At 40.1% G+C, this 27,645-nt stretch overlaps 2 pseudogenes; both read right to left on the bottom strand.

The window, feature by feature from the left end:
- Positions 1 to 2,233: 2,233 nt before the first annotated feature.
- On the bottom strand, positions 2,234 to 10,253 carry LOC115797019 (deleted in malignant brain tumors 1 protein-like; annotated as a pseudogene).
- A 554-nt stretch (positions 10,254 to 10,807) lies between these two features.
- LOC115797021 (deleted in malignant brain tumors 1 protein-like) lies at positions 10,808 to 26,618 on the bottom strand (annotated as a pseudogene).
- Between the last annotated feature and the right edge of the window lie 1,027 nt (positions 26,619 to 27,645).

A 27,645-nucleotide genomic window follows, 5' to 3' on the forward strand; every position in this document is an offset into this window, starting at 1 on the left:
CTCTTGGCCTTCTGGTGCGCGTGAACTCTATATCAATGGACACTCTAAAAACAGTATATCCCAGACTCTGCAATGGACTAGGTGAGGTGCAACACACATACCACATCAAACTCAAACCTGAGGCGGTGCCATACTCACTCAAAGCCCCCAGGAGAATTCCCCTGCCTTTGGTAGGAAAGGTAAAAGAGGAACTTCACAGAATGGAGGAGCTGGGCGTCATTAGCCGGGTGGAGGAACCTACAGATGGGTGTGCCGGCCTGGTGGTAGTCCCAAAAACAAACAGTCCCAGGCTGAGACTGTGTGTGGACTTCACAGGACTGAACAAGTACGTTTGCAGAGAAAAGTACGTACTGCCATCAGTTGATCAAAGTCTGGGAATGCTGGTGGGAGCAAAAGTGTTCAGTAAACTGGATGCCAATATGGGGTTTTGGCAAATTCCCTTAGCAAAGGACTCAGCCCAGCTCACAACATTCATAACACCGTTTGGGCGATTTCACTTTAATCGCCTTCCCTTCGGCATCAGTTCTGCACCTGAGCACTTCCAGCGCACGATGGCGGAGGTTATAGAAGGACTGGAGGGAGTGATTTGCCACATTGATGATCTGCTGGTGTGGGGCTGCAACCAGGAGGAACATGATGCCCGTCTACATGCTAAGCTGAAACAGCTGGAAAAAGCAGGTTTGATGCTGAATGTAGAAAAGTGTGATCTCTCACAGAGGAAAGTTTCCTTCTTGGGCCATATCATCACAGATTCAGGCATCAGCTCTGATCCAAAAAAAACTGAGTCAATTACCGACATGAAAGAACCAAGTAATGTGGCAGAACTGAGGAGCTTTCTGGGTATGGTGAACCAAGTGGGCAAGTTCATTCCCCACTTGGCTGAAAAGGACAAGGCCCTGCGTGAGCTGTTGTCGAAAAGGAACAGCTGGTACTGGGGCACAGACCAGGACAAAGCATTCAAAACTTTAAAAGAGGCACTGACCTCACCCCCAGTACTGGCCATGTATGACCCGAACAGAGACACTAAAGTTTCTGCAGATGCTTCATCATATGGACTGGGGGGGGTTCTTCTCCAGAGGTGGGAGAAAGGCTGGAGACCGGTAGCGTATGCTTCGCGGTCACTTTCTCCAACGGAGCAACGCTATGCACAGGTGGAAAAAGAGGCTTTAGCCCTTACTTGGGCATGTGAGCGTTTTCGAGATTTCCTCATAGGAAAACACTTCTGCTTAGAAACAGATCACAAGCCCCTCATTTCCCTGCTGGGAGGACAAGCTTTGGATCTTCTCCCACCAAGGATCCAGCGTTTCAGGATGAGACTCATGCGCTACTCGTACGAGATACAGTACGCCCCAGGTAAATCACTCTGGACAGCAGACACATTGTCCCGTTCACCTGTTAAGAGACAGATGTCACATTCTGATAAAGAACTAATGGAAGACACAGACATCTATGTGGACAATATCGTTGCACATCTGCTGGTTAGTTCCTCATACCTGGACACACTTAAAGGAGAGTTACAGAGTGATAACATTTGTGCTCGTGTCATGCAGAGGTGCACACAAGGATGGCCAAATCTGGGAAAACAGGAACCGCTGCTGAAACATTACTGGCCAGAACGTGCCACTCTGACTGTGAAAGATGGCTTGTTGCTAAAAGGCTCACGGCTAGTTATCCCTTCAGCGATGCGCAACGATGTGTTAGAAAAGCTTCATGAGGGACATCAAGGAGTTGTTAAGTGCAGAGCCCGTGCTCGCCAGTCAGTGTGGTGGCCTGGACTCAGTCAGCAAATAAGCGAAATGGTGTTAAAATGTAGAACTTGTATACAGGAAAGAGACAATCACAGTGAACCACTCATACCTTCCCAGCACCCAGCCCGCCCATGGCAAAAAATAGGCACAGATCTTTTTGAGTTGGGAGGGAAAAGTTACCTTCTTGTTGTGGACTATTTTTCTAGATATGTGGAGATAGCCCTCCTAAAGGGGACAAAAACGAGTGAGATCATAGTTCATCTTAAGTCATTTTTTGCCCGACATGGTATCCCAGAGGTTCTAATGTCAGATAATGGACCACAGTATTCTGGGCGAGTTTTTGAGTCTTTTGCTGCCTCATATGGGTTTGAACACATCACCAGCAGCCCAAGATTTCCACAAAGTAATGGGGAAGCGGAGCGCTCAGTACAAACTGTGAAAAACCTGTTAAAGAAAGCGGCAGACCCTTATTTAGCTCTTCTTGCTTATAGAGCTACACCGCTGCAGAACGGATATAGCCCTGCTGAGCTCTTAATGGGCCGACGGTTGCGCACAACGCTGCCGGCACTTCCCTCTACTTTGGATCCTGTTCTGCCAGACAGCGACAGCTTGGCTCAAAAAGAAGGCAAAAAGAGGATGATGGACATTGCTAACTTCAACAGACGTCATCGTGCCAGACCGTTGAGTAACCTATCTCCAGGAGAACAAGTTTGGATCACAGATGCAAAAACACCAGGAACTGTGATCAAAAATTATGGCACACCAAGATCCTACACAGTGGGTTTACCCCAGGGATCAGTGAGGCGAAATCGCAAGCACTTGATTCCCTTACATTCAACTTTGCAAGATAAGACTGTGGAAAAGGGGTTGACAGGAGTGTCTGCAGAGCAGCCTTCATCAGCTGTTTCATCATCTGCTACTCCTGCGAAAGCTGATGGTGTGAGGACAAGATCAGGGAGAATAGTGAGGAAGCCTACTAAACTAGATCTGTAAAAAAAAAAAAAAAAAAAAAAAAAAAAAAAAAAAGGAAAATAAAAGATTTGAGTTATGTTGGACTTAATTAACAAAAAGGGTACAAGGTTGGACATTTCAGAGTTATGTTATATTTGTGTCCCTAGCGGGTGAATGTAAGGAAGTAGAGAAAATGTGTTTCTCATGTGTTAGAGAAAATGTGTTTCTTATTTGTTAAAAGGGGAGATGTGGTGTTCATGAATAATGAATGTTAAACATTTGGGATCTTGAATGTGATCCCGGAAGGCCAGGTGACTTGTGGGAAGTCAGCAGGGGGCGGGGTGTGTTTTGTTTGGGGTTTTCATGTAATAAAGGACGTGATCGTCAGCACACGGAGGTCTATGGTTATTTGTTCAAATTAAGAACACGACAGTGGCTGTAATTAAACCTCTACTTAAAAAGCCATCACTTGACCCAGCTGCCTTAGCTAATTATAGGCCAATCTCCAACCTTCCTTTTTTCTCAAAGATTCTTGAAAGAGTAGTTGTAAAACAGCTAACTGATCATCTGCAGAGGAACGGTTTATTTGAAGAGTTTCAGTCAGGTTTCAGAATTCATCACAGTACAGAAACAGCATTAGTGAAGGTTACAAATGATCTTCTTACAGCCTCTGACAGTGGACTCATCTCTGTTCTTGTCCTGTTGGACCTCAGTGCAGCTTTTGATACTGTTGACCATAACATTTTATTACAGAGATTAGAGCTTGCTATAGGTATTAAAGGTACTGCACTGCAGTGGTTTGAATCATATTTATCTCATAGACTCCAATTTGTTCATGTAAATGGGGAGTCTTCTTCACACACTAAGGTTAATTATGGAGTTCCACAGGGTTCTGTGCTAGGACCAATTCTATTTACATTATACATGCTTCCCTTAGGCAGTATTATTAGAAAGCACTGCATCAATTTTCATTGTTATGCAGATGATACTCAGCTTTACCTATCAATGAAGCCAGATGACACACATCAATTAATTAAACTGCAGGAATGTCTTAAAGACATTAAGGCCTGAATGACCTCTAATTTCCTGCTTCTAAATTCAGATAAAACTGAAATTCTTGTTCTCGGCCCCACAAATCTTTAAAACATGGTGTCTAACCAGATACTTACTCTGGATGGCATTACTTTGGCCTCCAGTAACACTGTGAGAAATCTTGGAGTCATTTTTGACCAGGATATGTCCTTCAATGCACATATTAAACAAATATGTAGGACCGCTTTTTTGCATTTGCGCAATATTTCTAAAATTAGAAACATCCTTTCTCAGAGTGATGCTGAAAAGCTCATTCATGCATTTATTACTTCTAGGCTGGATTATTGTAATTCATTATTATCAGGCTGTCCTAAAAGCTCCCTGAAAAGCCTTCAGCTGATCCAAAATGCTGCAGCTAGAGTACTGACAGGGACTAGAAAGAGAGAGCATATTTCTGCCATATTGGCTTCTCTTCATTGGCTCCCTGTTAAATCTAGAATAGAATTTAAAATTCTTCTCCTCACATACAAGGTCTTGAATAATCAGGCACCATCTTATCTCAAAGACCTCATAGTACCATATCACCCCAACAGAGCACTTCGCTCTCAGACTGCTGGCTTACTTGTGGTTCCTAGGATACTTAAGAGTAGAATGGGAGGCAGAGCCTTCAGCTTTCAGGCGCCTCTTCTGTGGAACCAGCTTCCAGCTTGGATTCGGGAGACAGACACCCTCTCTATTTTTAAGATTAGGCTTAAAACTTTCCTTTATGATAAAGCTTATAGTTAGGGCTGGATCAGGTGACACTGAACCATCCCTTAGTTATGCTGCTATAGGCCTAGTCTGCTGGGGGGTTCACATAATGCACTGTTTCTCATTCACCTTATTTACTTTGTTTATACTCCACTCTGCATTTAATCATTAATTGATATTAATCTCTGGCTCTCTTCCACAGCATGTCTCTCTCTCCCCTCAGCCCAACCGGTCGCGGCAGATGACTGCCCCTCCCTGAGCCTGGTTCTGCTGGAGGTTTCTTCCTGTTAAAAGGGAGTTTTTCCTTTCCACTGTCGCCAAGTGCTGCTCATAGGGGGTCGTTTTGACTGTTGGGTTTTCTCTGTATTATTGTAGGGTCTTTACCCACAATACAAAGCGCCTTGAGGCGACAGTTTGTTGTGATTTGGCGCTATATAAATAAAATTGAATTGAATTGAATTGAATTGAATGATATTAGTAATGCTAAAACAAAGTATATAAAGTATTATTTTGCCTCAGTTATATGTAAACCAAAATGCAAAAGCAGTGTGAAAAACACCTTTACTGTTTACATAAGAATTAAAAATGAAAGTAGCTTCCTGCCTCTGATCAAATTCGCTTGTTTAATTGATCATCATCAAGTGAGCACCTCTATAAAAGCTGATGTTTTGGCAGTTTGATGATCTAAAACACGTGTCAGACTCAAGGGTCGCGGGCCACATCCGGCCGGCAATATAATTACAGCCTGCGAGATGATTTCATATTGCTAATTGCCCAGGTAAATAGTGCTCACACCACTTATACTACAAATCCCACAATGCACTACAACAGATGCCATGTGGGCCAAGACCTGTGCGCTAATCCGTTTTCCCCTGTTGCTAATGACACATTTGTCAGTGATCAGCGGATAAAAACGTCGGTCAGCACTTTTTACAGTAACATTTGATTTTGCCTGACCCCCAAATATGGCCAAACGAAAAGTGGAAACAGGGATTTTAAAAAAACACGTGGGAGGCAGAGGACCTGATCGATGACATCGGAGGTAAACCGTGTGTCTCTTTTCCTCGCCTGTGATGTGCGGGGAAAAGAGCGGACAGTGCTTCACTGCGTCACACACCAGCAAACGCTGCGCATGTGGCAGGCCGCGTTAACATAAAATCCGTTTGTCTCACTGTCCGTAATTACGTTTCAGATATCTGGAATGTAAGTGTGGTGAATTGGATTTTATGTTAAAACGGCCTGTCATAGTGCGCAGCAGTATGGAAGGTCATGGAAGACCGTTTTAACAAACTGCCTTAAAAACAGTCCGCCAAAATGCTCCGTAATTGAAGATATCTCAAACGTCATTCTGACTAGTCAGAATGGTAAATTAATATATCTTAAATAGAAAAGCCACCCAATTCAAGATATCTGTAATTCATTTGGAGATATCTTAAAAGGCATTTTGACTAGTCAATATTATAGTTCTAGATATCTCTAATTTAGTTTTGCCTAGTCATTATTTGCTTTCAAGATATGTAGAATTTAATTTTTACTAGTCAAAATTATTTATTGCCTATCTAAAAATACATTTAAGATATCTTAAATTATGGTGTAATTTAAGATACCATTAATTATAATTATGACTAGTCAAACTCTGGTTATTGGCGACTCTGTTTTGAGAAACACAACACTAGTGACACCAGCAACCATAGTTGATTGTCTTCTGGGGGTCAGAGCAGGTGACCAGGAGCAACATGTTTTTGCTGCGTGTTCCCCTTAAAATGCTGTCTGTCTGAGTGGTGTTCAAACAATAATGTGGGCTTTATAGATAATCAGAAAACTTTCTGGGGAAAACCTGGTCTTGTTAGGAGTGATGGCATCCATCCCACTTTGGATGGAGCAGCTCTCATTTCTAGAAATCTGGCCAAATTTATTAAGCCCACAAAATGTGATTGTCCTAGGTTGAGACAAGCAAGCAGAGTTGCAGTCTTACACACCTCTCTGCAGCTTTTCCCCTCCTGTCATCCCCCCAAAACCCCATCCCCATAGAGATGGTGCCTGCTCCCAGACCACCAAAAAACCAAACCAAAAACAGAAAATAGAATTTAAGCATAAAAATTCACAAAGAAAGTACAATATGTGATCCTCAACTGCACTAAAGACTGAAACTATGAGGGGCCATTAGGGACATTATTACTGAAGCGCTGAACCTGAAACGCCTTCCTCAGTAGTGTGTGTGAGTGATAAAATTTCAGTAGTGTGTGTGAGTGTTTCAGTAATAATGGTCCCTCATATAAAACAGTTAAATGTAGATCATTAAACTTTAGGTCTCTCTCTTCTAAGTCCCTGTTAGTAAATAATTTAATACTTGTTGATTTCTGCCTTACAGAAACTTGGTTACAGCAAGATGAATATGTTAGTTTAAATGAGTTTAAATTCATTTGAAAATCTGACTTTTAGCCTTGGACACCATAACTAGAAACTCAAAAAATAGTCGCTTGTTATCTATTGTCCAATTCCCCCCCCCCCCCCCCCCCCCCCCCCCCCCCCCACACACACACACACACACACACACACACACACACACACACACACACTCACTCAGGGAGCCTCCCCCCCTTTCTGAAGACATCTGCCATAAATTGTTAAAGTTGCATATATGAATCCATTTTTCTCTGGAGAGAGCTCAAATGGACTGTTCACAATGAATTTCAGCTTAAAACCCACTGATGAATGCATGATGAATCTATAAATAAAAATAGAAGCAAAATGTGTGGATGATCACAAATGTGTCTCACTTGAACAGATGACACCAGCGTCCTGAACATGTCCACAGCTTTGGTTCCCAAATCCACTGTGTTGACACTCAGTTAGAGAACTTTCATTTGCTGAACAGGTCACATTACCAAACCAAACCTCTCCACTTCCTGCACCAAAGCGAGCTGATCGAGGAGCCTCTAGTGCCGTCCCACAGTTCAACTCTCTGCAAACCACCTCAGCATCATTTAAGTCCCAGCCATCATCACAGACGGTTCCCCAGCTGTTATTGTGATAAACTTCAACTCTGCCAGAACAGCGAGTTGATCCAGATCCAGCTAATCTGATGAGGCCTATGAGGTAAAAAACATGAATTCTATTTTAATATTTTTATTACATGATAAAAATAAATCCTGGAAAACTACAAGAACAGATTGACCTTAAATGTCTTCAGTATCTAAAAAAATCTTCTCACCTGAACAGATGACACCAGCAATCTCACGATAATAGTAATAATTATAAGTCCTGCGGTATGATCCAAATCCACTGGTTTGACACTCAGTTAGAGAATTTTCCTTTCCTGTACAGGACACATAATCAAGCCAATTCTGTATAATTCCTGGATCAGAGGGAACTAATCGAGGAGCCTGTTGTGCCATCCCACAGTTCAACTCTCTGCAAACCACCTGAGCATCATTTAAGTCCCAGCCATTACCACTGACAGTTCCCCAGACGTTATTGTGATAAATTTCAACTCTTCCAGAGCATCGCGCTGATCCAGACCCAGCTAATCTGATCAGATCTTAAAGGCAAAAGACATGAACAAAAGTTTAATATATTTCTTACATTAAATTAAGATTTCATGGATGACGCACAAGAACAGACTGACTTGCAAAGTCTTCAGTATCTAAAAGTTTTCTCACCTGCACAGATGACACCTGCATCCTGACCATGTCCACAGCTGTGGTTTCCAAATCCACTGTGTTGACACTCCATTAGAGAACTCTCACTACCTGAACAGGTCACATTATTAAACCAGATCGGTCCAGTTCCTGCACCAAAGCGAGCTGATCGAGGAGCCTCTAGTGCCGTCCCACAGTTTAACTCTCTGCAAACCACCTGAGCATCATTCAAGTCCCAGCCATCATCACAGACGGTTCCCCAGCTGTTATTGTGATAAACTTCAACTCTGCCAGAACACCGAGTTGATTCAGACCCAGCTAATCTGATGAGACCTTCAGGCAAAAGATGTGAACTATACTTTAATATGTTCCTTACAAGATTTCATGGATGATGCACAAGAACAGACTGACCTGTAAAGTGTTTAGTTCTAAAGGTTTTCTCACCTGAACAGATGACACCAGCATCCTGACCATGTCCACAGGTGTGGTTTCCAAATCCACTGTGCTGACACTGAGTCAGAGAACTTTCACTACCTGAACAGGTCACATAATCAAACCATATCAGTCCACTTCCTGCACCAAAGCGAGCTGATCGAGGAGCCTCTAGTGCCGTCCCACAGTTTAACTCTCTGCAAACCACCTGAGCATCCTTCAAGTCCCAGCCATCATCACAGATGGTTCCCCAGATGTTATTGTGATAAACTTCAACTCTGCCAGAGCACCGAGACCATCCAGAACTAACTAATCTGACTGGACCTATTCATGTAAAAGGCATAAACAAAATTTCAATATGTTCCTTATATTAAATAACATTCATGGATCACACAGAAGAACAGAAGGGCCTGCAGTGTTTTCAGGATTTAAAGGTTTTCTCACCTGAACAGATGACACCAGCATCCTGACCATGTCCACAGGTGTTTGTTCCAAATCCTCTGTGTTGGCACTCTGTTAGAGAACTTTCAGTGCTCCAACATGCCACATAATCAAGCCAAATCTGTCCAGTTCCTGCACCAAATCCAGCTGATTGAGTAGCCCGCTGTGCAATGCCACAGTTCAACTCTCTGCAAACCACCTGAGCATCATTTAAGTCCCAGTCATTATCACAGATTGTTCCCCAGATGTTATTGTGATAAATTTCAACTCTTCCAGAGCATCGAGTTGATCCAGACCCAGCTAGTCTGATCGGATCTATCAGTCAAAAGAAGTCAATCATGTTTTGATATTTCTTTAATTTATAAATTCTTCTAATGTGTGACAAAAAAGAACAGATTGACCTGCAATGTCTTCTGTATTTAAAGGTTTTCTCACCTGAACAGATGACACCAGCATCCTGAACATGTCCACAGCTGTATGTTCCAAATCCACTGTGCTGACACTCAGTTATAGAACTTTCATTTCCTGAACAGGTCACATTATCAAGCCAAATCTGCCCAGTTCCTGCACCAAATTGAGCTGATCGAGGAGCCTCTAGTGCCGTCCCACAGTTTAACTCTCTGCAAACCACCTGAGCATCCTTTAAGTCCCAGCCATTATCACAAACTGTTCCCCAGATGTTATTGTGATAAACTTCAACTCTTCCAGAGCATCGAGTTGATCTAGACTCAGCTAGTCTGATCGCACCTGTTAGGTAACAGACAACTATATTTTAATATGTTCCTCACATTAAAACCAAAACAATTTCATGTATGACACACAAGGAGAGACCTGCAATGTTTTCAGTCTGTAAAGCTTTTCTCACCTGAACAGATGACACCAGCCTCCAAACGACTTCCACAGCTGTTTGTTCCAAATCCAATGTGCAGACATTCAGTTAGAGAATTTTCATTTCCTGAACAGGCCACATAATGAAGCCAGATCGGTCCAGTTGTTTCACCAAAGGGAGCTAGTTGTGTTGCCTGTAGTGCCGTCCCACAGTTCAACTCTCTGCAAACCACCCCAGCATAATTTATGTTCCGGTAATCATCACAGACTTTTGCCCAGCTGTTATTGTGATAAATTTCAACTCTGCCAGAGCATCGAGCTGATCCAGTTAATCTGATGGGCATACCTGAAAACAAAACACAAGATACATTGTGTATAGTACATATAGTATGTTTAATGTTCATAAAGAGTTACCTATGTATAACAACATGTAGGTAAGTAAAGTTTATTGTGCTTTATAATACAGAAATAATTGCAACAATTAAAACAGTATGAATAGAAAGAACTAAATAAAAGCAAGCCTGCACAGGTGGGTCTTTTAAAGGTATCAACAGTGTCCACAGATCTTAAATCCAGTGGAAGTGAGTTCCATAACTTGGGGGCTACAACCTCAGAAGCACAGTCACCGTTTGTCTTTAACCTACATATAGGTTCAGCAAGCAAGCACTGATCAACAGACCTCAGAGCTCTAGAGGCTTTGTATGGTTGTAGCAGCTCACTGAACACCTTATCAAAAGTATCACCCAGATTTTTCTCAGTGGGGTAAGCTGAAGATGAAAGAGGTCCAAGATTTTCATTGAGGGGCACAGATAAGAACTCAAGTTTTTTGAGTATTCAGAGACAGATAATTTGCTGCCATTCAGTTTTTTGTAACATGCATGCAGCCTTGGAGAACTGATAATTTGGCTTCATTCTGGGGTTTGAAAGACATAAACCTCTGAATGTCATCTGCGTAACAGTGGTACAAGACGCCTTCAAATTTATTCAGGATGTCTCCAAGTGGGGCATATACAGAACAGCTCCCAGGACTGAACCCTGAGGCACACCACAAGATAGGGCAGCAGAGGACACAAAATTAGCAGAAGCAACTGAAAAGCTCCTGTGATAGAGACAGGAAGAAAACCAATCAAGAGCTTTTTTTTTTTTTTTTTTTTTTTAAAGAGAGTGAATAACAGCCTGTTTAAAATGTAAATGGACACAGCCAGAAGTTAAAGGGGACATTTTCATATGTCAATGATTCACTTGTGGTAGAACTGCAATGCTTTGGTCTGAGTTCCTCATTAGTGTAGCTCCACAGACCCCTCGTTTACCCCTTTTCTGAGGCACATCTAGAGCAGCGATATGATTAGCTACTGGCAGAGAAACAAGGAGGACTTTCCCCACTATTGTGGATACATTTCCAAGGAAGATATAATTTAACCAGGAACTTTGGAGAGGCTCTGAATTGTGTTGGTTAATACACCCAACAACCCAACATTTTGACTTGGCATAAATGAATTTGGACTACAAAATTACTGCGTGAAAAAAAAAAAAAGGTGGATTCATGAGATTGGTTAGCCGGAAGTCTGTTGGGGATTTTTATTAATCACTTTTATATTGATATTTACTGTCACTATTTCTATATCATATATTAAAGTATATTAGTCATACACACACACACTGAAATAATGAACACTGTAGGCTTTAATGTTACTGGGGTAAAGGTAAGGCCTGTTATATGTGATGGTCACATGTGCTTAAAGCCTTAGTGGGATGCAAGAACATCTCTGGTTCACATGACTTTTGTAACGTCATGACTTTTGTAACGTCATGTTGTATTTTAGGAAGTCTTATGACAGGTAGGCTCCAAAAATGGATTTCCGCAGATCTACCTGTGTTTTTGTAACGTAGATAAGCAGAGGTTTTAATAGAAAGAAGATCCTTCATTATGACACCTGCCAGAGCTGTTGTGAATCCTTGAGACACAGAGAAAAAAGTCCGCACACCGGCAAAGCTCCTGAATAATGTTTAATCTGAAACAAACCTTGACAGCGAGTGGCGTTTCGGGCCACAAATTGCCCTTCTTCAGACTTGAGATAGCCTGGTGATGTTTATCTGTGTTTGTTTCTTTAGTCCATGTGGGACCAGAGTTGGCAGAGCTTCTACAGGTGATTGGTTGGGGATCAAGTTTCATGGATTAAGACTTTATGTAAATTAGGAGGGGTCAAAGGTAAGTGGGCAGTTACCATCTTTAAGATATAAATGTTGGCCGCTCTTGGTCTCACACTTTTACCTCTTTTTGCTTTTCTCTTTCCTATCCTCTTTTTTCCTTCCTTCTCTGTCGCTGTGTGTATCTCTTCTTCTCTCTTTCTCTCTCTGTGTATCTCAGTCCTAACTATGTTACTGTCTGTGTTTTGGTCTTTGTCTGTGTATTGTGTAACTAAGATGTCTAATAAACAGCCTGCACCAGAACCTGCTCATCCCAGTGTTTTTTTGAAAACTTTGGATTTAATTGGGTTTACCAACAAGTCCATGACCTTGTTTAGCAGTTCCACAGCAAATACTGTGACGTAATAAACAAGAAAACAAAATAGGGAATTGAACAGACTGAAAAATATGACCCAAACAATATGACCTAAAGATAGTTATGCAGCACCAGGAGATAATACATTTTAAGTTTCCTGCACTTAAAGTACACAAAAAACGTATTTGAGAGCTAAAAAAAAGTAGATTTGCATGATATGTCCCCTTTAAAGAATTATTAATTACCTACACCGTCCAATGGTACAAAACACCTCTTTGAACATTGAGACTGGTCAATTGTCAATTGAGCAGGAGGATAGTTTAATTTTTAACTGATGAACGCATTAAGAGATGTCAGTTCAAAGCTCTCTGAGACTGATGCCTGGCTTAAACATGGAGAGAAAGGGGGAGGGGTGATGTTTGCTCTCATGTGATGGATCTTATTAACAAAGAAGGAAAGAAAGTTTTCACACTAAAGACTCAGATCTGTTTGTAAAGCATCTGGAGCTATGAATGTGTATAGAGAGGGAAACACTGCTGTTGTCCATCTCGTCATTTTCCTGCTTTTTTTTCACTTTTTTTCATCCACTAGGTGGGTGGCACCATGAAATCGACATGTTTGTTCAAAAAAAAAAAAAAAGCATCATCAATGTTAAAAACAGCAAAAAATGTATCTGTAGAAAGATGATTAAAAACCTGCGGCAAGGCCTCCACCACGTCCTGAAGAACGAGGTGCACTGAGAAATAATTAATCATTGGGACACAGTTCAGTGTGGGCTCATGATCCAGTTCAGTCTGCCAGGCTTCAGTCACCAGCAAGAAATCCAGGTCTTTGGACCAAATCAGATCATTCTGGATGAAAGTTTTGTTTGAGATGATGTGCGCATTTATCAACTCCATCCTAAGAGAGGCCAGGACTGGGTTCTTAGTAGAAGGTAACTGTGGCAAGGTACGCAGAACCCATGAAAAATAGATCCACAGTACACATCAGTTTTACTCACCGGTGGGGGGGGGCACCAAATCCACCGGCAAGTCAGGAAATACTTGACAGAGACAGTAAGACCTGACAAAAGCATCCAGTGAGGAAGTGCGATGCATCCTGATGACTTGAGGAGCTCTCCCAAAAATTCCTTATCTCCAAAGCACCAGGCAGCACCACTGGCATCAGCCAGTGGGAAATACTGCAGCTGCTGAGGGTGCGAGTCATCGAAGCATGGAAAAGCAATGCTGTGATTTCCCATAGCAGCTCGGATGTGTAATGGAGCTTGAAGATCATACACCCAGTGAGCAGAAAGACCATCACACACAAGCAGGAAAGCCAACAACAAAACAAATACAACATGTAAACAGATAGTGGCAGAGTCAACGCCAAACACAGGTGCCATCTTGACCCCTGTACACTGAAAAAGGTAATTTAATAGCCAAAACAGCTTGGCCTTAAAAAATGTTCTTTTCAACATCTGTCATCCTGTTTTGTCCTCTGTCATTAGTTCAGTGTTGCCAACTTGATGAGTTGGCTCCCATATGATTCTTTTCCCAAAAAGCGACCAGTGACAAATTTAGTGACTTTTTCCAGTGATGTCAGCAACTTTTGGAGTCTTTTTGAGATAGAGCGGAAACCTGAAATTCTCCGCTGTCATCATGTTCAGTGTACATACAGCCTTCGTACCGCGTCCCTCACTTCAGCACAGAGGAGGGACCCCCACCTCCCCTGGACCTTGCTTCAGCGAGTTTTCTTACACAACAGTGGCCCAGATAAAGTAGGAGGCTGGAATGTAGATCTAGTAACTGCACCCCACATAACAGTGTTTTTATTAAATCTGATATTCTAATATTAAACAATATGGGACAGAATTGATTAATGTAATGTGGCTCTAAGCAAAGCATCAAAGTCATTAAGTTATTTCATAAAGTTCATTTGTAGCTCTAAATGTATTTAGGGTGCTTTTTCTTTGATTTTTGTCTCTCCAAAGATGTTATTCCTCTCTCCCACAGCCTCAGTTACAGTTACATACAAATGAACAATTATGTAAATTAGGTGATGATGTCATATAGCGACTTCTAGCGACTTTTAGGACAGCCAGTAGCTGCTTTCTGTACTAAAAAGTTGGCAGCAGTGCATTAGTTCCTAGTCCAGTTTGTTCGTTGGCTGCAGAAGTCTCACCTGCATGTATATAAAGTCAGAAAATTGTCTCTTTCTCACTCAGCTCCAGCAATATTATTTACTTTCTTCCTGCAGTTCTTTTTTGCTGTTTTGTTTAATACTGATTAGTCAAGCTGGGAGTTACTACCAGTCATGTTTTCCATTGTGGTTCTATTAGTTTTATTTGCCTTTGCTGCATCCAAATACAGCAGCAAAGACAAATAAGTAAATCAAAAACAACAAAGTTAATTTTCATCACATTTTTCTAATTTTTAATTAAATTAGACAAAATTGGTAAAGATGAGGTTTTAGGGGTTTATCAAGTTTGCAAATGATTTTTATTGTTTCATTAGATATCTTAAGTTAAAATATATACTAGAATAAACTAATAAAGTGTAGAACACATAACACAACAACTAACACATCTAAATAATTATTATGGTAAAAGGACATTATTGTAGCCAGGTTTCATATTTTTTTCTCTTGGGATGTTGGGGTGCCACTATACTATCTTTGACAGTTTCTTCTGAATCTGAAATTGGCTGTTGATTTGTGGTTGTAAGGTGGATTGCAAATGTCCTGGCAGAGGTTCATGTAATATTACAACTTCCACCACAAGGTGGCGGCATCGTGGAGAACAGCAGTTACACCTTTTCCAAGTGGATATTGCCTGTAATGTGTTGAAATATTCTTGTGTCAATACTTTAAAGACATTATTAGCCAATATTTTAACAACAGGATGTAAGTGTTGCTGTTTGTGTTAGTGACCAACATCTCCTGAGCAGGCTAAAGACCACCATGTCCTCACATATCTAGCAAGATGTGATATTAGTAATGCTAAAACAAAGTATTAAAACACTCTATGAAACAGATTCAATGGGTCAAGTTGTAGTACTTGAGAGTGGTCTTGGTCTCGAGACCATCTGAAAGTGGTCTTCAGACCGAGACCGGGCTCGAGTACTACAGCACTAGCAAAATCCCACAATATAGCAAAAACTTCTAAACCAGTCAACCATCCAGTCAACAATTGACAAAAATAAATAAATAAAAATTAACATAGACAGCAACAAACATGACACTCAGTAAGTACACCTTACTTAAATTCTAAGGTTTTGTGCATCATTTTGCCTCAGTTATATGTAAACTAAAATGCAAAAGCAGTGTGAAAAACACCTTCACTGTTTCCATAAGAATTGAAAATGAAGTAGCTTCCTGCCCCTGATCAAATTCGCTTGATTAATTGATCATCAGGTGTGAGCACCTCTATAAAAGAGCCGCAGGCCACATCCGGCCCGCAATATAGTATATACAGCCCGCGAGATGATTTCATATTGCTAATTGCCCAGGTAAATAGTGCTCACACCGCTTATACTACAAATCCCACAATGCACTACAACAGATGCCATGTGGGCCAAGACCTGTGCGCTAATCCGTTTTCCCCTGTTGCTAATGACACATAAAAACGCTCTTTTTACAGTAACATTTAATTTAGCCTGGCCCCCCAAAATGGCCAAACGAAAAGTGGAAACAATGATTTTCCAAAAACGCACGAGGCAGAGGTCCTGAACGCTGACATCGGAGGTAAACCGTGTGTCTCTTTTCCTTGTCTGTGATGTGCGGGGAAAAGAGCGGATTGGTGGGACAGAAACGGGCGAAGGTGCAGAGGGAGACCTGCACAGGTGAGCTGGCAGTGCATCACTGCGTCACACACGAGGAAACGGTGCGCAGCAAAGTCCCGAAGACAGAACGCGCCCGAAGCGCCGTAACACAGACAGGGAACTTTTTAAGAGGCAAAATTTTAAATTACTGTCAGTTTTGGCCTGTTCTGGAGGAAATACCTTCTGAATTTGGTGACGTGCTTTATCACACAGGTGCCATGAGCTGCCTGAGGAAATCTGTCAGTTCCTAGAAAATAAATGTGATTAAGGTGACACCCCTGATCTAAAACATCATGTCAACATGTATTTATGTATGCCAACAATCCCACAGTCTTCAAATCAACCCCACGGTCAGAACATGTAATATTCAGAGAAAATTCAAAACAAACAAACAAACAAAAAACAAGTCCTATGTTTCAGACTCTACAGATCTCACTTAGCAAGTTAAATATTGTTAAATGTTAATGTTCATGACAGCACAAATAGAAAAAGACTAAACAAATATGGCTTGTTTGGAAGGGTTGGCCAGCTGGTTGTCTGTGACCATGAAGTCCTAAACAGAAGACCTTGATACACCACATTCACGTTTCTTATCATTTTCCCACTCGGTGACACACATTAGGGAACAGGATTATAATAGTTTTGGATTTTAGTTTAGTTATAGTTAAGTTTTATAATGTTTTAACGTTTTTCTCTAACTCGGTTTTGATTGGTTTTTAGAGTGGTTTGCTTGTTTTTCTTTTTTGTTTAATGCTTAGTTTTAGTTGAGTTTTTATAAGTTTTAGTATTAGTTTTTCATACTTTGTCAGGTGTAGTAATTATTGTGTGTAGAAGACCTCAACAAATTATACAGTAATAAATAAATTGTATTCAACAGCTAACTGAAGGAAACAAAGCTCTAATATAGCTTTTCAAAATTGTGTGTTTGTTTTTTGTGTGTGTCACACAGTGATGTGGATATGCCAGTCCCAAACCCATTTATCATCTGCATCCTCCTTGCAGTGAGGATATGGATGGGTTTGGGACTGGCATATCCACATGTGTGACACCGTAGCCACCTATCTGCTTGGGTTATCAAGATAACACATTATTTTGTTTGTTTTAGTTAACAATAATAATAATGAGCGGTGTTCAAACAATAATGTGGGCTTTATAGATAATCAGAAAACTTTCTGGGGAAAACCTGGTCTTGTTAGGAGTGATGGCATCCATCCCACTTTGGATGGAGCGGCTCTCATTTCTAGAAATCTGGCCAAATTTATTAAGCCCACAAAATGTGATTGTCCTAGGTTGAGACAAGCAAGCAGAGTTGCAGTCTTACACACCTCTCTGCAGCTTTTCCCCTCCTGTCATCCCCCCAAAACCCCATCCCCATAGAGATGGTGCCTGCTCCCAGACCACCAAAAAACCAAACCAAAAACAGAAAATAGAATTTAAGCATAAAAATTCACAAAGAAAGTACAATATGTGATCCTCAACTGCACTAAAGACTGAAACTATGAGGGGCCATTAGGGACATTATTACTGAAACGCTGAACCTGAAACGCCTTCCTCAGTAGTGTGTGTGAGTGATAAAATTTCAGTAGTGTGTGTGAGTGTTTCAGTAATAATGGCCCCTCATTTAAAACAGTTAAATGTAGATCATTAAACTTTAGGTCTCTCTCTTCTAAGTCCCTGTTAGTAAATGATTTAATACTTGTTGATTTCTGCCTTACAGAAACTTGGTTACAGCAAGATGAATATGTTAGTTTAAATGAGTTTAAATTCATTTGAAAATCTGACTTTTAGCCTTGGACACCATAACTAGAAACTCAAAAAATAGTCGCTTGTTATCTATTGTCCAATTGCCCCCCCCCCCCCCCCCACACACACACACACACACACACACACTCACTCAGGGCGCCTCCCCCCCTTTCTGAAGACATCTGCCATAAATTGTTAAAGTTGCATATATGAATCCATTTTTCTCTGGAGAGAGCTCAAATGGACTGTTCACAATGAATTTCAGCTTAAAACCCACTGATGAATGCATGATGAATCTATAAATAAAAATAGAAGCAAAATGTGTGGATGATCACAAATGTGTCTCACCTGAACAGATGACACCAGCGTCCTGAACATGTCCACAGCTTTGGTTCCCAAATCCACTGTGTTGACACTCAGTTAGAGAACTTTCATTTGCTGAACAGGTCACATTACCAAACCAAACCTCTCCAGTTCCTGCACCAAAGCGAGCTGATCGAGGAGCCTCTAGTGCCGTCCCACAGTTTAACTCTCTGCAAACCACCTCAGCATCCTTCAAGTCCCAGCCATCATCACAGACGGTTCCCCAGCTGTTATTGTGATAAACTTCAACTCTGCCAGAACAGCGAGTTGATCCAGATCCAGCTAATCTGATGAGGCCTATGAGGTAAAAAATCATGAATTCTATTTTAATATGTTTATTACATGATAAAAATAAATCCTGGAAAACTACAAGAACAGATTGACCTTAAATGTCTTCAGTATCTAAAAAAATCTTCTCACCTGAACAGATGACACCAGCAATCTCACGATAATAGTAATAATTATAAGTCCTGCGGTATGATCCAAATCCACTGGTTTGACACTCAGTTAGAGAATTTTCCTTTCCTGTACAGGACACATAATCAAGCCAATTCTGTATAATTCCTGGATCAGAGGGAACTAATCGAGGAGCCTGTTGTGCCATCCCACAGTTCAACTCTCTGCAAACCACCTGAGCATCATTTAAGTCCCAGTAATTACCACTGACAGTTCCCCAGACGTTATTGTGATAAATTTCAACTCTTCCAGAGCATCGAGTTGATCCAGACCCAGCTAGTCTGATCAGATCTAAAATGCAAAAGACATGAACAAAAGTTTAATATATTTCTTACATTTAAATATGATTTCATGGATGACGCACAAGAACAGACTGACTTGCAAAGTCTTCAGTATCTAAAAGTTTTCTCACCTGCACAGATGACACCTGCATCCTGACCATGTCCACAGGTGTTTGTTCCAAATCCACTGTGTGGACACCCCATTAGAGAACTTTCACTACCTGAACAGGTCACATTATTAAACCGGATCGGTCCAGTTCCTGCATCAAAGCGAGCTGATCGAGGAGCCTCTAGTGCCGGCCCACAGTTTAACTCTCTGCAAACCACCTGAGCATCATTTAAGTCCCAGCCATCATCACAGACGGTTCCCCAGCTGTTATTGTGATAAACTTCAACTCTGCCAGAACACCGAGTTGATTCAGACCCAACTAATCTAATTGGCACAGCTGAAAACAACACAGAGTGCTCATTGTGAATAAGGTAACTAGTATTTTTGATGGTAAGCACACCCAACTTATTAATGCTGTGAAAATATAATAAACAATGTAATATTACAGGTTAAAAAAGCTTTACAGACAAACACTGCACAAGACTTCCAAGACGCAAATTAGCTTTAAGCTAGCTCTGTTACAATGCAACAAAGGTAACATTTTTTTTATGTTGTACATGGTCCCTGTTTAAATAAATTAAAGTAAACTTAACCATAAAATTCACAAATTGGACACTACCCAGACAGAAGAAGACTTTCATCCTGACTCGGAAAGTCATCCAACATTGAAATTTGAATTAGTGTATGGCAGAGTTTGTGAGTTCTGCAGAATACCCAACATTAAGAAAGCTGATGCATGAGACGATGTAAAAGTTACAATCTGTTTGTCTACATCTGCCGTCTGTAGACATCTGTACATCTGTCTACCTCTTTTGCAAATGTCAAAATGTTCCTTTAAAGTGGCTAAATGGTATCTCTAATCCGATAAGCTCCTAAAATATATTTTTTGGTGAAAAATGTCCTCTTTTCCAAATAGTAAAAGTACACCATTACTCAATGGGAAATCCTACACTGGAGCTTGTATTATACAATTTGTTGTTGATTAATGTTAATGACAGAGTAGAAACTGATCCATGTTCCTTCTTTTGCTACTTAGAGAGGACAGTCTTACTTGTCAGGAAATAAACATGAGACAAGTTTTTGAACCTGAAGAATGTGCAAAATTAGTCTTGGATGCTCACCAGGTGTCTGTGAATGACCATCTGTAAAGTGGAACACAAAGATTAATATGTTAAACCTGTGGATTTTGCATCATGATTTGCATTTTTCAGCATTAATTAGAGAGAAAGAATGTCATGAAACGGAGGGCGTCCGACGGGATGAGGACCCCAATGCAGGACTAAAGGCTCGGCAGTAAACACAAAACTCAACTTTATTGCTGGAAAACACAAGAAAAGTGAACTGGGCAGGGCCAGCAGCAAAAATTAGTGAACATAATCATGGATGGGAAAAACACACAGCACTGAGACCAGGACAATGACGAGGACATGACGACAAGCAGGGGAAAACACAGGACTTAAATACACGAGGGCTGATGATGGAAGAAGACACATGTGGGAAACACAGGTAAACAACATAACACTAACGAGACAAGGAAACAAAGGTCAAAACTAAATTCAACTAAGAAGGCTGGGTCACAGGACCCAGGGCCATGACAAAGAAAATATGTGAAAGTTCCACTAAGACCGAGTCCCTTGTGGGTACTTATTTCTTCCAACTTCCAGAATTGTTGAACTGATTAGAAAACACAGACCAGGTTGTAGTAATTTTGACTAAGTCAAAAATGGGAGTGCAAAACATGTCAGTTTTATTGGCTTGCTAACCAAACTGCAAGTGAAAAAAAATCTAAAAAGCAAAAAAATAGGCATATCAAACAATTTCAAGTAATGCAATGTGGATCACAACAGGTTCCGATCAGTCTAGTAACCGATCTCCTTTATAAAATCAAAAGTATTACTGCCTTCCACTAGTAGGTATTTGCTTCTTTGGCCCCGTCAGATTAATTTTTTAATCCACTTTAACCCTCCCATCCTGCAAGGAACTACAGGCAGGATGCCAAGTCAGTCATTTCACAGTATCCAGATAGAATTTAAAAAATTTAAATAGTCTTTAAAGAGCTACTTTTCTACCTCTCATTAATGTTGAACTCTGACTTCTTGTCATATCAAGCAGGTAACAAGAAAATGGGTGACCAATAAAAATCAAACCTCACCTTTGCAAAGGAGAATGATCATTACAGAGAAACAGCACACAAACTGTTGGAGAGCCATTTCAACCATACCTGCTTTATTTGAATTTCAGATGTTAAATACTGAAAACCTGCTCAACCCCACCCACAGACTCATGTTTTCAAACTTGGCCTTCCGCTCTCTGACCAGTGAACTAACACGAGCAACAACAACAAGGCAACAAGTCAAAGGTTTGGATGACTGTGTTTAAGGACAGTATACATATATACAGAAGGTGCACACACACAAAAAAAATGCATTCATATAAATCTTGTGTGTGAGTCTACAAAGTCCTTAAAAGTCCAAATTCCTGAATCTTCCACAGGCACTTTCTCCAGCTAGTGAATATAAAATCCTGTCTAGGTAACAACATGCACAATTTACAGCTGAGTCACATTATCTAGAAGATAAAGGCAAGTGATGCCTTCATTTGGATAGTTTCAGTCAAAACAAAGTGCTGAATATAAAAAAATACTTAACCTCCTGAGACCTGAGCTCCTGTTTTCGATGCATTTTTAATTTCTCCTACGTATTTGTGATTAGATGGACCCGATATGTACATAAACTAAGCTTCCTCTTTGAAAAGGAAGATGTATTTTGTTACATGGTTGTTACATACTTTTGTCCTCAGATGTGGACAATGGGATTATTTTAAAGCATAACACAACAAAAACATGACTTAACAAACACTATTGAGCAGAATGAAGTATAAGGTGCAGCAAAGCCACAATGTAATGTCCCTGTATGTGGATGCAAGGTCTCAGGAGGTTACTTTGCTGAATAGTAATGTAAAAAAATGGTAGTGTAGTTATATAAAGTTACATGTAAAGTCAATCAGTGAGGACATGAGTCATAGAACACAGGACATGTGGAGGGGAGTGTGTATAGACTTTAGCTGCTGATATTTTCCTGTTTCAGCTTTTTTTTTTTTTTCACTTTTAATACATTTTTTTTTTTTTTGTCCCACCTTCAGCCTCACCACTCAAAAACTGAAAACATCTGTATTTGGCTGTGCAAGGCCTCCACTGTATATAGTAACTGTAAAAGAAACTCAAACAAGTTTGAAGTAGTTAATCTCCCTGTAGAACCTGGATTATGTCCATCAAATGTTACCCAAGAATCTCTTTGTTTTCAGTCAGGATACAAAAAACACACATCTTTTCAGTTTATTTTTTTATTACCTCTTTGATGTGTCTCAATGAAATAAAAAAAAAAATTACAATAATTTTTAACATCAACAAATTAAACTGTGATAGCACCTCATGACATACAGTAGTAGGTCAAAGTAGCACACTGTCGGTATGCAAAGTTTGTTGATTCAAATCCAGCAGTATCTAAACCATAACAAGGAAAGGTATCCCAGGTATTTTTAGAGGTGTATTTATCAACAAATATTTTGAGCTTCATTAATTTGCATGCTTCTTCCTGGTGTCCAAACAAAAGACCAAAGCAAGATTATAACCTCTTCTTTCCTCTATGTGAACTTTTACAGTAAAATGTATTGCAATGTGTTTATGTTAATGCATCTGTGTTTGTCATGAGGTGATTAGTCTAAAAACACGTGAAAAAGTGTAGACTGGAAAAATAATGAACAGATTTCATCTTTATATAAACCATCTAACTGGATAATATGGAAGGACAAAGATTAAAAACATTTGCAGTGGACTAAGAACAATTTAAAAACCACTTTATTTACCAAATGAAGGATTTTCATGGGACCTCTTGGGGAAATAGTGAGGGTGTCCTGTAGTGGGTGGTGGTGGGTGTTGGCAGTGGATCCTTTGTGTCCTGTCAGTTATGGGGTTGGGCCTCCATCAATGAGTGCGGAAATCGATACCTTGCACTGTTTTGGTACATGTGACGGTCCACTGTAATATAATAAATGGCCTCTGCATCATGATGTAGTGCACATTGGAACTAAATCAAATGTACACATGACCTGTGGCTGTTTGACCAACTTCATGCTTTGACATATTTATTGTATCTATTCTTCACAAGCTGGACTCATCTTTGTCTTTACAACTGGAGGGATGTGGCGCATATAAAATAACACATTTTAATGAGTAATTATTATTGTACATTTATAGAATAACTGAACTTCAGCTAAACATATCACCACAGCATTTTGAAGAATACATTTTTATTAAATTAATATGCACAATAATCTCAGTATCACGTTTTCTTCTTCACCTGTGATTCAGTCAAACAATACAAACTGTTTAACGTACCAGAATTAAATCCCCCTTCCTATTACTGCTGTTCCATTTAACTTCAGTATTTAATAAGAAGTAATCTAAAAATGCTACAGTACAAAACCTGTGGAAAGGGAAGGAGGAAACTCTGTTTACTAAGATCAGCAGCAAACTTTACAAATCAAGAACTGATAAATATTTGAAAGTGACTCTGTACTGTGATGTGTTTTACAGCATTATGGACTGCAGGGTCAAACTTTTGAATGATTCAGTGAATGACAGACAGGTTAGGATTAATAGTTTTCAGGACTGTGGCTCCTCTCTATGGGCCCATGACCGCAGGTGCACCATCAGTGCCAAAGCCAACAATTTAATCAGAATCATCCTTCTTGTCTGCAGGATGAGCAGAGAACAGCCCCAGCGCATAACTGCAATTTAACAAATTGAAGAAGTTATTGTACAACCCAAGTTTGTGGGGAATTTTGAAATCAGTGATTAGGCAAGTGTGTGACACACACTAGGAATATTTATAGGACTCTCCTGGCACTCTAAATCTGTTTCATTTTTCTGTTTTACAGAATGGAATGATTGCACAGCACACATCTTAAGTGACTTTTAAAAACAAGACTAAGGTTCACAAGTTTGAATTTACATATACTTAAATATATACACATGCTCACTTAAATCTTTTAATAAGTGGTGCTGAAGGTTCTTCAGTGCCTTAACTTGACAAGGCCAAGATCTATGAACTTCTTGTTAGTGATGATCATGATTGACTACAAATTAGGGCTGCACGATATTGGAAATTAGTGCGATATGCGATATGGAGGTCTAGTATTGCGATAACGATATTGTCGCAATATTTTTTCTTTTTACCTAAAAATGCAATATACATTACCAATAAGAAAAAAAAATCTATAAAATATATACCAACAACAAATATGTATTTCAAATGTTGCATTTATTTAACATATAAACAAACATGTTCACATGTTTTGTTTTGTTTTTTTTCATGCAAAACAATCACTTTCAAGCAAAAGTTGAACCAAACCTTAACTGACTTAGGGTTTGTACTTTGAAAAATAAAAAATAAAATCTCTAAACTTAAAGTGCCACTGAGAAGTATTTGTGCAAATAGACATTAAAAATGTCAACTTAAAAGTATTCAGGCCTTCACTGAGTGAAAATTACTTCAAACTACAAATAACAGGTTCAAATCTTGACAGTAAAAGTAAACTACTTCAAGTTTTTGGCCAAGAACCTTAATCCATTTAGGGTTTGTGCTTTTCAAAAAAAAAAAACAAGAAAAAAAACCTCTAAATTTAAATGTGCCATTGAGAAGTATTTGGAAGCTAGAGCTTTACAACAAAAAACTGAAAACAATCACTTGTTTTGTACCTGAAATATTAAAATCCGTTTATGTAAAATGTAAACTTGAAAGTATTCAGGCCTTCACTGAGTGAAAATTACTTCAAACAACAAATAACAGGTTCAAACCTTAACAGTAAAAGTAAACTACTTCAAGTTTTTGGCCAAGAAAACCAGCCTGTTGACATTGACAGGTTTTAAACAAGTGCGTTCACATGTGACAACATTACCCAATACACTAAAAAGTCTCTCTGAAGGTGAGCTACTTGCTGGTATACAGAGGTATTTTCAGGCCAATTCACTCAGCTGGGGGAAGTTCACCTGATGAACTTGCCAACTAAGACAGAGGGTTAGCTTCACAGTCAATGGTGGGAGACACGAGGTAGCTGTTGAGTTCCACATCCACTGCATGTGATGATGATGTACTGGTTTTTGGAGCTGGGACACTCTTGAAAAAACTACCCAGGGATTTTTTTGGACTGCTTTTGGATGTCTTCAGGTGGATCCACATTGTCATGCTGGCTTTGATCCTTAAAGATAAACGTTTGAAATTATTAAATTGGAATGTTATTAAATAATTTTTGAAAAGATTACTGTGACACACTTTACCTTTGTTTCTTCAGCTTCTGAAATCACTCGGAGCTTGATTTCATGCAACTTGTCATTGCTGATGTAGTCTGCTTTAAACCGAGGATCCATAAGGCAGGCCATATCCAGCAATTCTTGGGTGGATGGATTGTCATATTTAGAGTTCAAATAGTCTAGTATCTTTTTCTTTATGGATTTGGTCAGATCACTGACTTGTTCTATTGCAGCGAGAATTGAGGTGTTGAAAATGTGAAGCACAGGTTTCACACATGAAATGCTCACATAGCTTTCACTTGAAAGGGCATCAGTGAAATCCTGTAGCGGCTGCAATGCCTGGTTTATGGATTCCAGAACATCTATGTCCTGCCAAGTTGGAACCAAATGTCTGGACTTCCTATCAGCCGACAGGACATCACTTAGGGCTCTTTGCTGCTCATGAACTCTCTGAATCATCTGTTGTCTAGACCCCCATCTCTCGGTTATCAGCGCATGCTCTGGGAGCTTGTGTTCTCTTTGTGCTTTTGTCAGGGCAGTCTTCTCCCTCCAACTGTGGGAGAAGTGACCCACCAACCTCTTGCAAAGTCCAACAGCTCTTGTAATGCGATCATCACCTTTGACTGCATTTTCTGAAACAAATGACAGACAAAACAAGAAAAGCTTAATGCATTTTGTATAGACATCAATGCAACATTAATTCCAACTTGCAGTATATAAAAGATAAACATATTCATTTAAATGTTATAGTACATTAGGGCTATATGTCTTGAGAGTAATTTTTTATCTTTAATACTTACCAATTGCCAGATGCAGGCGATGGCCAAAGCACTGCACTCTGAACCAGTTGTTGACCTCAGCAGCCTTCACCACGTTCGCTCCTTTATCTGTTGTGATGGCCACTTGTTTGTGTTCGGGCAAGTTCCAGTTGTTCAAAACATCCCGCAGGGAAGCAGCAATGTTTTCACCAGTGTGTGTGTCGGGGAAGTATGCTACTTCTAGGCAGCGTGTAATGAGCTCAAATTTGCATGTCAAAAAGTGCACGGTAAAACTCATGTAAGGCTCAGTGGTTCGACTGGACCACAAGTCAGTAGTGCTAGCATAAAAATCCACTTCACTGAGCTCTGCCCTGACGGACTTCACACACTCGTCATACATCTCCGGAATAGCTACTTGGGAAAAATAAGTCCGAGATGGCACTTCGTATCTCTGGTCGAACTCTTTTGCCATCTCCAAAAATCCCTCTTCAGACACTGCATTAACAGAGAGCGTGCTTTTTGCAATGTATCTTGTTATGGCTTCAGTTAAAGCTTTGTGTCGCTTCGAAGTTTTCTCATAAGGAGCGGCAGAAGCGAAACTATCATTTATATTAGTTTGTGAACTTGCCTTTCGTTTGCTTGACTTTACCGGAGTAGGCTGTGGGTTTTTAGATGTTAAATATACAGTTAAGTTCCTTGTGGTTGTATTGAAGGTGGCTGTGGAGGTTTGTCGTGTTTCCTCTTGACGTAGCCACGATTTTTCGGCATGACTTGCAAAGAACTAGTGTCTGTGACTCGTCCTGTGTGGAAAAACCGAAGTAGTCCCAAATTCCGGAGGTGCAGTGTCTTTTAGGAACAAGTTGCTCCCTGAGAGCATGTGCTCACTCTGGCCAATAGCGGCGCGGCACCTTTACATTTATGGTCGCGCCGGATTGGTCAAAGTGTAGACATAAAGAAAGACATGATTTATACATTAAATAATTAGAAATTATCGCGCATTTTTTAGATATGCCTATCGCATGTGCCAATATCGCGATGACGATATTTTTTCGATATATCGTGCAGCCCTACTACAAATGGTAGTTTCTCTTTGTCAGCAGAAAAATACTGTTGGCTGCCAGTACTACCCCTCAGCCTACTGGCAGTAGAATCTTTAGGTGGTAAAACCATAAACCACTGAGAATAAATACTGTCACTCTCTGTGATTGGCATTAACTATCATTGGACATTCTTTTGTCACAGTAGGGGTTTCTGATTAATATTCAACTAAACTCAATAACTTGCTATTTTTTATATGTTATATGTGTCATGGTCCTGGGTCCTGATGACCCAGCATTTTTGTTTGTGCTTAGTTTTTGAATTGTGTTTACCTTTTCTGGGTTTCTTTTGTTGTGTTATTTGCCATGTTTTGATTTCAAGTTTCCCTGTGTTTCCCGGTGTGCAGTGTCTAGTCCGTGTCTTTGTTTCTTTTTCTGACTTCCTGTTTTATTTTCATACCC

This window comes from Archocentrus centrarchus, chromosome 18, assembly GCF_007364275.1.
Source record: "Archocentrus centrarchus isolate MPI-CPG fArcCen1 chromosome 18, fArcCen1, whole genome shotgun sequence".
NCBI classification, from domain to species: domain Eukaryota; kingdom Metazoa; phylum Chordata; class Actinopteri; order Cichliformes; family Cichlidae; genus Archocentrus; species Archocentrus centrarchus.